The sequence below is a fragment of the Capsicum annuum genome, chromosome 11, assembly GCF_002878395.1.
Source record: "Capsicum annuum cultivar UCD-10X-F1 chromosome 11, UCD10Xv1.1, whole genome shotgun sequence".
Lineage (NCBI taxonomy): Eukaryota > Viridiplantae > Streptophyta > Magnoliopsida > Solanales > Solanaceae > Capsicum > Capsicum annuum.
In genome coordinates this window covers 173,836,219-173,847,654 of record NC_061121.1, presented here as the reverse complement: position 1 = coordinate 173,847,654, position 11,436 = coordinate 173,836,219, and positions in this window count along the sequence as shown.

The following is an 11,436-nucleotide window of genomic DNA, read 5'->3' as shown; positions in this document are numbered from 1 at the left end:
CAAGCTGTTGAAAATGAGTATCTGAACTTGGTCCTATGCTCCCTTACTTCTAATCCTCCTACCTTCTAAACTTCTTTATTCCTTACCTTGTGGTGTCCTCCTTTATTTTTGTCTCTATGGCGAATGTAAGTAGTTCTTTATGTATTTTTATTTAATTTCATAATTATGATATTGTTCTTATGAATTGTGAATATTATGTTTGCTCTGTCTACTATTTTTTCTTTCTTGTTTTGGCTTTGTTTATTCCTATTAGTGTCGAACTAATGGCCATAAATTAACTTAATGTGCACTTTGCTTTACTTGGTTTATTGTTATTATTTTTTTATTATGCCAAAAGAGGGATGATATATGTTAATGACAAGTCCATCATTCATGATTAGGGCTTTGGCATGAGGAAAGACGAAGATACCTAGTAGACAGGGGGAATATGATAGAAGATGTATACTAAGGGAATCTAGTCGAGACGAAGGAATATAACTAAAGGAACCTGGTAGATAAGAGAAATAGTTTGTCATTATCAAAATGAGGGAAATTAATGTTTATGTAGTTTGGATGAATGACAAACCTCATAGAGGCACTTGGTACTTGAGATGCATTAGTACATGGTTTATCTAGTGTTTGGCAGTGTTGAAGCAAAGAATTGTAATTGGATCATATAGTATAGTATAGGTAGATATTTTTGGGTAAATCTGGTCCTCAAAGAAAAAACTTATTTCATGTGTTTTCCAAAATCAAAAAGGGGGAAATTGATCATGCATAGTTACTACATACTATGCTTTTCTTTGATGATTTAACAAACCTGCTGAGATGAACCAGGTACCCACTCTAGGTCGATCTCAGAAGGAATAAGGAAAAATGAATATTTCAGGGGGAACAAGTTATAACTATTCCTTATACGGGTCTTATTTCATAGGGACTAGATGAGGTACCATGTCAATCGGTCATTGAAATTTTGAAGTCAACTTTGAATAACTATAAAGTTGTACTTTTTTGCAGGTGGTAAGTGGCACTGCATCGAGGTACAACAAGCCTATCCAGCCTCAACCAATGTGATGATGCCTAGTTTTTTCTCTTTCTTATATAAGCTAAAGTTACTTAAGAAAAACATAGTTCTTGCAAAAGGTCAAAAATCTTATCTCTTAAAGTAAAAACCATTCTCCTACAAAGAATATTTATCATTTCAACAAAGGGACCTAATTGAGTTGTTGGTTTACTCCTTGTTGTTTTGTTAAGTATTTTGTCCTTTGTTCTTAAAATTTTAAATCTACTTATATGTTATAATGGATAGTACATATTTGATCTTGTTTATGTCCTAAGTTGTGTTGTCCTAGCTAGATTTAGTTTGCCACATCAACTAGAATTTAGTTAAGTCAGGTTCTCATCTTTTCTTTAGTATTTCTTGGGTAGAGTTGCCTAGGAGTGTTAACTACAATTAATTTGCTTGAAGTATGCGATAGAGTTGTTGCACAAGTCTTGGGTAGATTTACCTAGGAATGTTGACTAGACTTAGTCAACGTGGAGGTGTGGTAGAGTTACTACATCAATATTGTAATAGAGTTATAACAAGAAGTTAGGATTAAGAGTTTAATCCTTGTGATTACTGGAGTGGGTAATCAGGTTTGGCTTTGAAGTTATGTAATACCCCAAACTTTTCTTAAGCCTAAATTGTATCTCTATAAGATTAAGAAATGACTTTCAAAGTGATTAGTGTTGAAATCATATAGAGTTTTCCTAATTTCGACTATTTATCATGGAGAAAATTGAGTTAGCTTTCCAACGATACTAATTTTGCCCAAATCTGGTATTAGAGTAAAAAGTTATGGACATTTTACAGAGAACTGTTCAAACTGCCCAGGAGCGACGGGCATGCTGATGGACCATCATGTAAGTGATGGATCATCACAACCGAGGCAGTAGACCCATTCACTAGCCAAGTACGGCGGTCAGGCCAACGGACCATCGAGCTAGTGACAGACCATCACCCAAGCCATCACAACTAAGCCAGTAAGTCCCTGTTCTGGCCCTGGTGCGCCGGCCAGACTGACGAACCGTTGAGCCAGCGATGGACCATCGCACGAGCAGTCGCAGATCCCGTTCAATATTTTAAAGCCATTTTTAAAAGGGCTTTTTGGGCTTTTCCACCCTTTTTAACACCTAAATATATCAAAATGAATAGAACTTGAGATTCATCCAAAGCATCAAGAACTAGGGTTTTGTCTCAAGATTAACCCTCAAGAGAAAGACCCAATTCCTTCTCTAAGATTTACCATATTTTTTGCAAATTGAATTAAGAATCAAGGTTCCCAAGTCAAAACCTTCACGAATCCTCACTCAAGAGTATGAAAAAGAGTCTCAAGCAAGCTTGTTCATCTAAATTCATAATCTAAGGTATGTGGGGTTTGAACAAGGACACTCCTTTCATCCTTGTGCCCAAAAGTTGTTTAAATTACAAACATATATGGTTTTACATGTTTTCTTATGAAATTAAAGTATGAATTTATACCCTATGTTATTATTTCTTGAGATTATAATGGTTTCAATGTTTTAGAAATTGAAGTACATAAGTATGTTGAGATTATAATGCATATTGCTGAAAATTTTCAGATCTTTATATGATTTATGAATCTTTATGCTATCGAGTATGAATTTTGATACGTCTTAACCTGAGATTGAATTATGGGTCATTAAGCCCTACTTGAGATTATAATTTTAAGAACTTTGGTTCTATAAGCTCCCATGATTTAAGTATTTTGAGATTATTGAGAAAGTTTTGACCGTGATGGTCATAGTAGCTTTGAAATCCAGTTCACTCAATGAGATTACAGATTTTGTAGTTGGTTTCATTATAAACCACGAGATTATTAAATATGGATTTCCATGAGATAAGTGTAGCTAATTAAAAGGGAATAGTATTTAGCACCGAGTTGGGTAAGTTACCACAGTTTCATACCCCAGAACTACGTGCCACCATAGGATTGAGATTTATGGGCCCGAGGCCGAGATAGTGATCACTAAGTTGAGGTTATACTCCCTGGAAAGTGTATGGTGCCTTTCCCTAACATGAGGTTTCTTCCTTAGGAAGACAAAATATTGGACTCCATGTAGCTCGCACAGTGTATGTCAGTTAAGAGAACCTCCCTGCTAGTAAGAGTAAATAATCAGTTTCTAAAGTAAAGTATGTTCCTTAAGATGAGTTATTTTCTCTAAAGCTTTGAAAGATATCCCGGTCAGTAAAGATTTTTATATACTAAGTGTAAAGGCTCACAAAATTATTTAATGAATGTTTTACTTTAGATTTCAGTTTTAAAATTATAGTCTTAGCTCTCAGATACAGTTGAGAACTTTACTACTTTAGTCTATATGTTTTGAGAAGGGAATAAAACTACAGATTTTAGAAATAGTATATTGACTCACGAGATTTATACTATGCATTCCATTATTCATAATTTACGAGATATATATTTTTCTAAGATTATTCAAGCTATGTGATACAGTTATATCAGCATGAATGATTTTTATAAAGATTGATGATATTGTTGTTTTAATTATTGCATACACCCCCATATACTCAGCACATCCTTAAAGTACTGATCCACATATACGTTTGTGTGCTACATTATCTCATTATATAGGTTCAGGTGCTCAGTCTCAACAGTGATAGTGATCTTCGAGTACCTTTATCTACACATCAGCAGTTGGTGAGTTCTCATGGTTCGAGGACCTAATCCCTTATTTTCAGTCTTTATGTCAGTTGATTAGGTCTTTTCAGTCTAGTTGAGTCAGTTAGGGGTTTTTCCCAATGACTCTCTAGTTCTTTGTAAGTAGAGGCTTGTTAGATTGTCAGCTGAAGTTTTGTTCCAGATTTTCAGTATTTGATATACAGATATTTGTTTTCAATGATTTAGTTCTGTTTTGATATAATATAACATTTATTGTTTGGTTATTCATCCTAAAGTAAGTGGTAGAAGTAGTAACTGGCTCAAAGGGTTAGCTTGGGGCTATTTGTAGCCTTAAGCACCGTGTGACATTCTAGGATGAGATTTCAGGGCATTACAAGTTAGTAGAGTTATTGGAAATCCTATGAGACTGGTCATGGTGTTTCCTCTCTTGAGCAAGGAGGTTTTGACGTAAATATTGTGTTTCTTTTACTATTCTTTCATCTAACTTCATTGTTCTTTAAAGTGTTGCATTTACCTGTCAAAGGACCTGGTCTCTAGACCTTTGTTGATATTTGTCTTTCTGGATATAACTTCATCTCTTATTAATTTGTTATGCAAATTTGTTAAGTGACCTGGTCCCTGGTATCATGGTGGATACATACAAGCCAACACTAAGTCTATTGTACATATGAGCAGAAAGAAGAGAGAAGCATTAAAAACGAAACATGATAAGTTGGGAAAAGATGAGGATAGAAAAAGTGATAAATATCATAAGGGTCAGATAAGGTTTGAGTTGGTTATAGAATGGATAGATGATCACTTTCCTCCTCTTTTACAAAAAGGTAAAAAAATAGCAAGTTTCAAGGATAAATGCATATTAACAAATCTACTACACCTTTGATAGAGGATGACTACAGGGTTAGTTATTTAGAGGGTGAAGTAGCTTATGACAACCAACCTATAGATGAACATGAGGATAAAGATGTAGTTTGTCAACAACTTATTAAAGCACATGGTTCTACCAGTGAGATGCAAGAAGAAAGGAAATAAATTTCATAAAATAATGGACTATCTTCTGGAAGCCACCAACAAAAGTTTCCATATTCTAGATCTGCTACTGGTACTTCTACTTTAATCAAACATCTCATACGGTCTCAAAGTATAGGTTTGTGAGGAGGGTCCAAATTATCATCCTAGAGATTCATTTTCCAGCAAAAGGATTTCTTTTTATCATCTTCATATGATACTTGAAAATTATTATTTTTGTGAATGACACTTTGGGTTTGATTTTTTAAAAATTTCCTAGAATTTCGGTCCCATAAAATGCTTGTGGAGCTTCTGTGTTTTATGGAATGCTACAGAGTTTTGGTGCTTGCAATTACCTGGAATCTCCAATTATTATTTGGGACTATGTCAAAGTTGGGTGTGTCTTGATCAACCAGATTATCTTCTTAGGATATCCTATCACCTGTTCATTCTTCCAAAAGTTGAAATTTAAGAGAATTAATTGGTCTTGGCTGGTTGATACCTACAATTTTTGTAACTCTTCTTCTAGGATATATTTTAATTAATTATTTGTTCTTGGAAGAGACCTTTTAGGTTGAGTTTCATCATATCTTTGATTTTCCTAGTTACTAGGTTCCATCCTTGTAATGGAGTTAAGCTAACAAGCCGTAGGAGACTAGTTAGCTTAAGTTCCATCTTTGTTTTTGTTTGGCGATTTTGTTTTGATCTGTTGGTTTCATTTGGTGTGAATGGAAAATCAAGGACACAACCCTTCAAGGAAAAGACACACTTTTTTGAGAAAGAAGTGATTATTCGGTAAGTTGTGATTATTCAGAATAGACATGTTGTTTCGGAATGGACAAACATGACTATTCCAAAATGATACACCTTTCCAATGAACCATTGTTTCCTTTCCAAAGAGGCACTTCATGGCTATATAAATCTGCATTTTTCCAAAGGTTTAGTATGAAAATTTCTGCATGGAAAAAACATTTCTCTTACTTCTAAAAAATCCATGTGATCATCTCCCTAAGATAGCAACATTTAGGAGCGCTCTTTTCATCCAACCCGATTTAGTGAGTTTGAAGAAAACCAAAAAGTTTAAGGTACCACTACATTTTGGTTGTGAAGCCATTTTATCCTGGGAGGAAAATTCTGCAACCTCGGGTACTTGAGGGAAATTATTTTCTTAAGGACACTTCGTGAATTTAGAGGACTTGGCTTATTCTGCTCCATGTTTTTTCTTTAAAATAAAATAACACACTTCTTTGATAGTTCATAATGAAATTGTGCTGAAGTTGTTTTGACATTATACAAATTGTGTACCCTAAACAACAATCTTAAGGAAATAAGTATAATCTCTATTGTTTTGGTTTCTAGAGATTAAAGCTTTAAGATTTATACTCCGTTTGAATTTAACAAGTGATTTGAAGGAATAAAAACTTCATCCTAGGTTAAAGATCATTCGGTTAGCGATTGGAAGTCATAAAAACTTCATCGTTAAACTCGAAACTAGGGGTGTTTAAAGTTGCTACAACTTTATAAGTAGTATTTTGATATACTAAAATTTACTATCTTTTTGTGATAGGAAAATGACTACTGATAGTCATGTGAATGATGCTACAACGACTGTCTCAACAACTAATGTTTCCATAACAAGTTGTACGAGTGTTCCGCAGGCAATGACACCAACGGAGAAACCCAAAAAATTCATGGGTGTTGATGTTAAAAGGTGGCAACAGAAGGTATTCGTCTACCTTACAACATTGTGTCTTCAGAGATTTCCATCTGAAGAAGCTCTAGAGGTGCCCGAAGAAACTTTGGACCCGGAGAAATTTATCGTTAAGGGGGCGTACAAGCACTCTGATTTCCTATGCAGGAATTACATTCTAAGTGGCCTCCAAGATGACCTATACAATGTGTATAGTGGAATGAAAATGTCAAAAGAGTTGTGGGGTGATCTAGAAATAAAATACAAGACTGAGGATGCTGGAACCAAGAAGTTCTTTGTTGCGAGAGTCCTAGAGTATAAAATGATTGACAGCACGTCGGTTGTATCTTAAGTACAGGAACTGCAAGTTATCATCTACGATCTCCTTATGGAAGGTATGAGTTTGGTAAATGCCTTAGTTGAACATGTTAAAAATGTTCTTAATGTTCATATAAACATTATTTTAGGTTTGGTTGTAAACGAGTCATTTCAAGTCGCGACAATAATAGAGTAGTTGCCACTTATGTGGAAGGATTTCAAGAACTGCTTGAAACATAAATGAAAGGAGATGATAGTAAAAGATCTCATAGTGAGACTGTTCACTGAAGAAGACAACAAAAAATGAAAAGAAGGTCGAAAGAAAATTCTACAATGAATGGAGCAAACATTGTAGAAGACGACCACAACAACTAAAAAAAGTGAAAGGAAGCTGGACAAGAAAGTAATGAACCTAAGAAGAAATTCAAGTGGGAATACTTTAATTATGGCAAGATTGGCCACAAGTCAATAGATTGTCATGCCCTAAAGAAAGGTAAAAAGAAGAACCAAGAAAATATGGTTGAATCCAAGAAATAAATAGACGATATGTGTGTCATGCTTTCTGAATGCAACTTGGTGGGAAATCCTTGAGAATGGTGGATGGATTCTAGTGCCACCCGCTACATTTGTTCAAATAGGGAGTTGTTTGATGCATTTGTTCTAGCTCAAGGCAAAGAGAAGATATATATGGCCAACTCCGCAACTGCAAAAGTTGAAGAAATAGGAAAAGTCTGCCTGAAAATGAGATTAGGCAAAGTGTTAACTTTGAACAATGTCCTGTATGTACCGGAGTTATGGAAGAACTTGATTTCTTTGTCACTTCTTGACAAAAATGAATTCAAATATGTATTTGTTTCCGAAAAAATTATACTTAGTAAAGGAGAAGTGTACATAGGAAAAGGCTACCTCACCGAGGGCCTATTCAAAATAAATATAATAAATATTGAAATTAATAAAAGTTTAGTTTCTTCTTACTTGCCTAAGTCTAATGATTTGTGATATGAATGATTAGGACATGTAAATTACAAAACATTGTAAAAACTGATTAACTTAGAAGTTTTGCCAAACTTTGAGTGCAATAAATCAAAATGTCAAACATGTGTGAAATCAAAGTATTTGAAGCATCCGTATAAGTTCGTTGAAAGGAATTCCAATCCATTAGACTTAATACACACTAACATTTGTGATATGAAGTCAACACCATCTCGTGGTGGAAAAAATTATTTAATAACTTTTATTGATGATTGCACTATATATTGTTATGTCTATTTTCTAAATAGTAAGGATGAAGCAATAGATGTGTTTAGGCAATACAAAACAGAAGTTGAAAATCAGTTAGAGAAAAAGATCAAAACTATAAGAAGTGACAGGGGCGGAGAATATGAATCTCCCTTTGCAGAAATATATGTAGAGAATGGAATTATCCATCAAACTATGGCCCCGTATTCACCTCAATATAATGGAATTATGGAAAGAAAAAACCAAACCATGAAGGAAATAATGAATGTCTTAATTATAAGTTCAGGTTTACCGTAAAACTTATGGGGAAGCTATCCTTACAGTAAATCGAATACTCAATAGAGTGCCCCATAGAAAGACACAATCAATTCCATAAAAGATAGAAAGAAAGAAAACCCAACTTGAAACATTTCAAAGTTTGGGGGTGTCTAGCGAAGGTCCAAGTTCCCATGCCTAAAAGGGTAAAGATAAGACCTAAGACGGTAGACTGCGTGTTCATAAGATATGCTAAAAATAGTAAAGCATGTCGGTTTTTGGTTCATAAATACGAACATCCAGGTATCAATGAAAATATGATAATTGAATTAGATAATGCTGAATTCTTTGAGCACATTTATCCATATAAAACTAGACATGAACAATATAGTGGAGGGTATAAAAGACCTCGAGATGAACCAAGTGAGGATGTACATAGTGATGAGAATCCAAAAAGTAGTACACATCAAAGAACATCAACTTTGTTTGGATCAGATTTTATAATATTTGTCTCAGAAAATGAGCCTCAAATATTTAAAGAAGCGATGTCGTCACTAGACTTATCCTTTTGGAAAGAGGCAGTCAATAGTGAGATTAATTCAATCTTAAGCAACCATACGTGGGAGTTGGTTGATCTTTCTCTGAGAAATAAAACTTTAGATTCTAAATTGATCTTCAAAAGGAAAATAAAAGTAGATGCTACTATTGACAAATACAAGGCAAGACTTGTAGTAAAATGCTTCAAATAGAAAGAAGGTCTTGATTACTTTGATACAGACTTTCCTGTAGTAAGGATAATATCAATTTAGATGGTAATTGCCTTGGCGGTGGTATATGGTCTTGAAATTCATCCAATAGATGTGAAAACAACATTCCTAAATAGAGATTTGGAGGAAGAAATTTACATGGAACAGCCTGAGGGTTTTGTGGTTATAGAAAAAGAAAATAAGGTGTGAAAACTTGTTAAGTCCCTTTATGGACTAAAACAAGAACTTGAACAGTGGCATGCAAAGTTTTACCAAACCATGTTGGCAAATGGGTTCAAGATAAATAAATGTGATAAATGTGTTTACATTAAAGACACTCCAAATCACCAAGTCATTATTTGTTTGTATGTGGATGATATGTTGATCATTCGTAGAGACATTTTTGACATAAATGCTACGAAACGAATGCTCGAGAGCAAGTTTGATATAAAAGACCTTAGAGTTGCTAATGTGATCTTAGGAATAAGAATCCATAGAACTCCACAATGGATGGCATTGTCATAGTCTCATTACATTTAAAAGGTACTTGACAAATTCAAGAATTTGGAATTTGGTATTGCCAAGACTCCATTAAATGTGTGCTTTGCAGTTCAAAAGAATGAATGTGAAAGTGACTCACAATTGGAGTATGCAAGAGTGTTGGGGTGTTTAATGTATATAATGAATTGTATACGACCAAACATAGCATGTGCTATTAGTAAGTTGAGTGGGTACACAAGTAATCCCAATAAAACTCATTGGATGGCAGTGAAAAATGTTTTGGGTATCTTAAATACACTCAAGACTATGATTTGCATTATTATAAATATCTAGTGGTACTTGAAGGATATAGTGATGAAAATTGGATCACTAGATCGAATAAAGTAAAATCCACAAGTGGATACGTGTTTACTATAGGTGAAGGAGCAGACTCTTGGAGATCGACCACACAGACATGTATTGCTCGCTCTACAATAGAATTTAAATTTATCGCATTAGATAAAGTCGGTGAAGAAGCAGAATGGCAAAATGGCACCAATATGTATACACTGTGATAGTCAAGAGGTAATAGGTAGGGCAGGGAGCATGATGTACAACAAAAAATCTTGTCACGTAAGACAGAGACATAATACCATTAGAGAACTTCTTTCTAGTGGAATTATCACTATTGACTAAGTAAAGCCAAAGGATAATATGTCGGATCCACTTATAAAAGGCCTATCTAGAGAGGGAGTTGAGAGAACATCCAAGGGAATGGGTTTACCGCCTAGGACAAGTCAGCATGGTAGTTACTCTACCTAGTTGACTAGAGATCCCAACAGCTAGGTTCAAGGAGATCAAACAAAGTTGTGTCTGACAGGTTCAACATTGTCAATGTACCCAACCATTCTCATGATGTAGACAATGTTTAGTAAACAAGGATAAAACTTATGGTGTGAAGTCTTTTAATGATTATCTAAATTTGGTAGATTTGACCAAATAGTTTAATCTATAGGATTGAACGTTTAGAAATTATCTATGTGAGGGATAAGTGGAAGCCGCTTCAAGGAGAATGTTAGTAAAGTCCTATTCTCAAAACTCTCATAAAATTGAGACGTGTTCATGGCTGAAATGAATAAAACCATGAGAACCATAAATGGTAAAAGGCTGATTGTGTGACATGTATTGTCTAGGTGTACATGAAAGCTCGATAGTTCAAAGATATCAAATCTACCAATTGATCAAGTGCATCGGATGCATGTTCACTATGGAAAGTTCAAAGGGAAACCCCCTTATCCAGATGCAATCAGTCTTTGGTTTATGATCATATACTTGTCTCTGAAGTCTTACAAAGAATAGCCATTCCCTATTCATATGGGGGATTGTTGGTTTCAATTAATGTGAATGGAAAATGGAGGGACACAACTCTTCGAGGAAAAGACACACTATTTCAGAAAAGGGGTGACTGTTCGATCAGTTATGACTGTTTAAAAAAGATATGTTGTTTTGGAATGGACAGATATAACTATTCCAAAATAATATGCCTTTCTGATAAACCATTGCATCTTTTTCGAAGAGTCACTTCATGGCTATATAAACCTGTATTTTTTCCACAGGTTTATTATGAAAATTTCTGCATAGAAAAAACATTTCTCTGTTTTCTAATAACTCCATGTGATCATATCCTGTTGAGTGAGTTCGAAGAAAACCAAAAAGTTTGAGGTACCACTACATTCTGGTTGTGAAGCCATTCTATCCTGGGAGGAAAATTCGGCAACCTCGGGTACTTTAGGGGAATTATTTCCTTAAGGACACTCCGTGAATTTGGAGGACTTGTCTTATTTTGCTTCATCTTTTTTATTTAAAATAAAATAACACACTTCTTTGATATTTTATGATGAACTTGTGTTGAAGGTGTTGAAAAATTTCATAAGCGTTCTGAAGTTAATCTTGAACTTATGTTGAAGTTGTTTTGACATAATACAGATTGTATACCCAAAACAACATGATCCCCTCCTTGTAA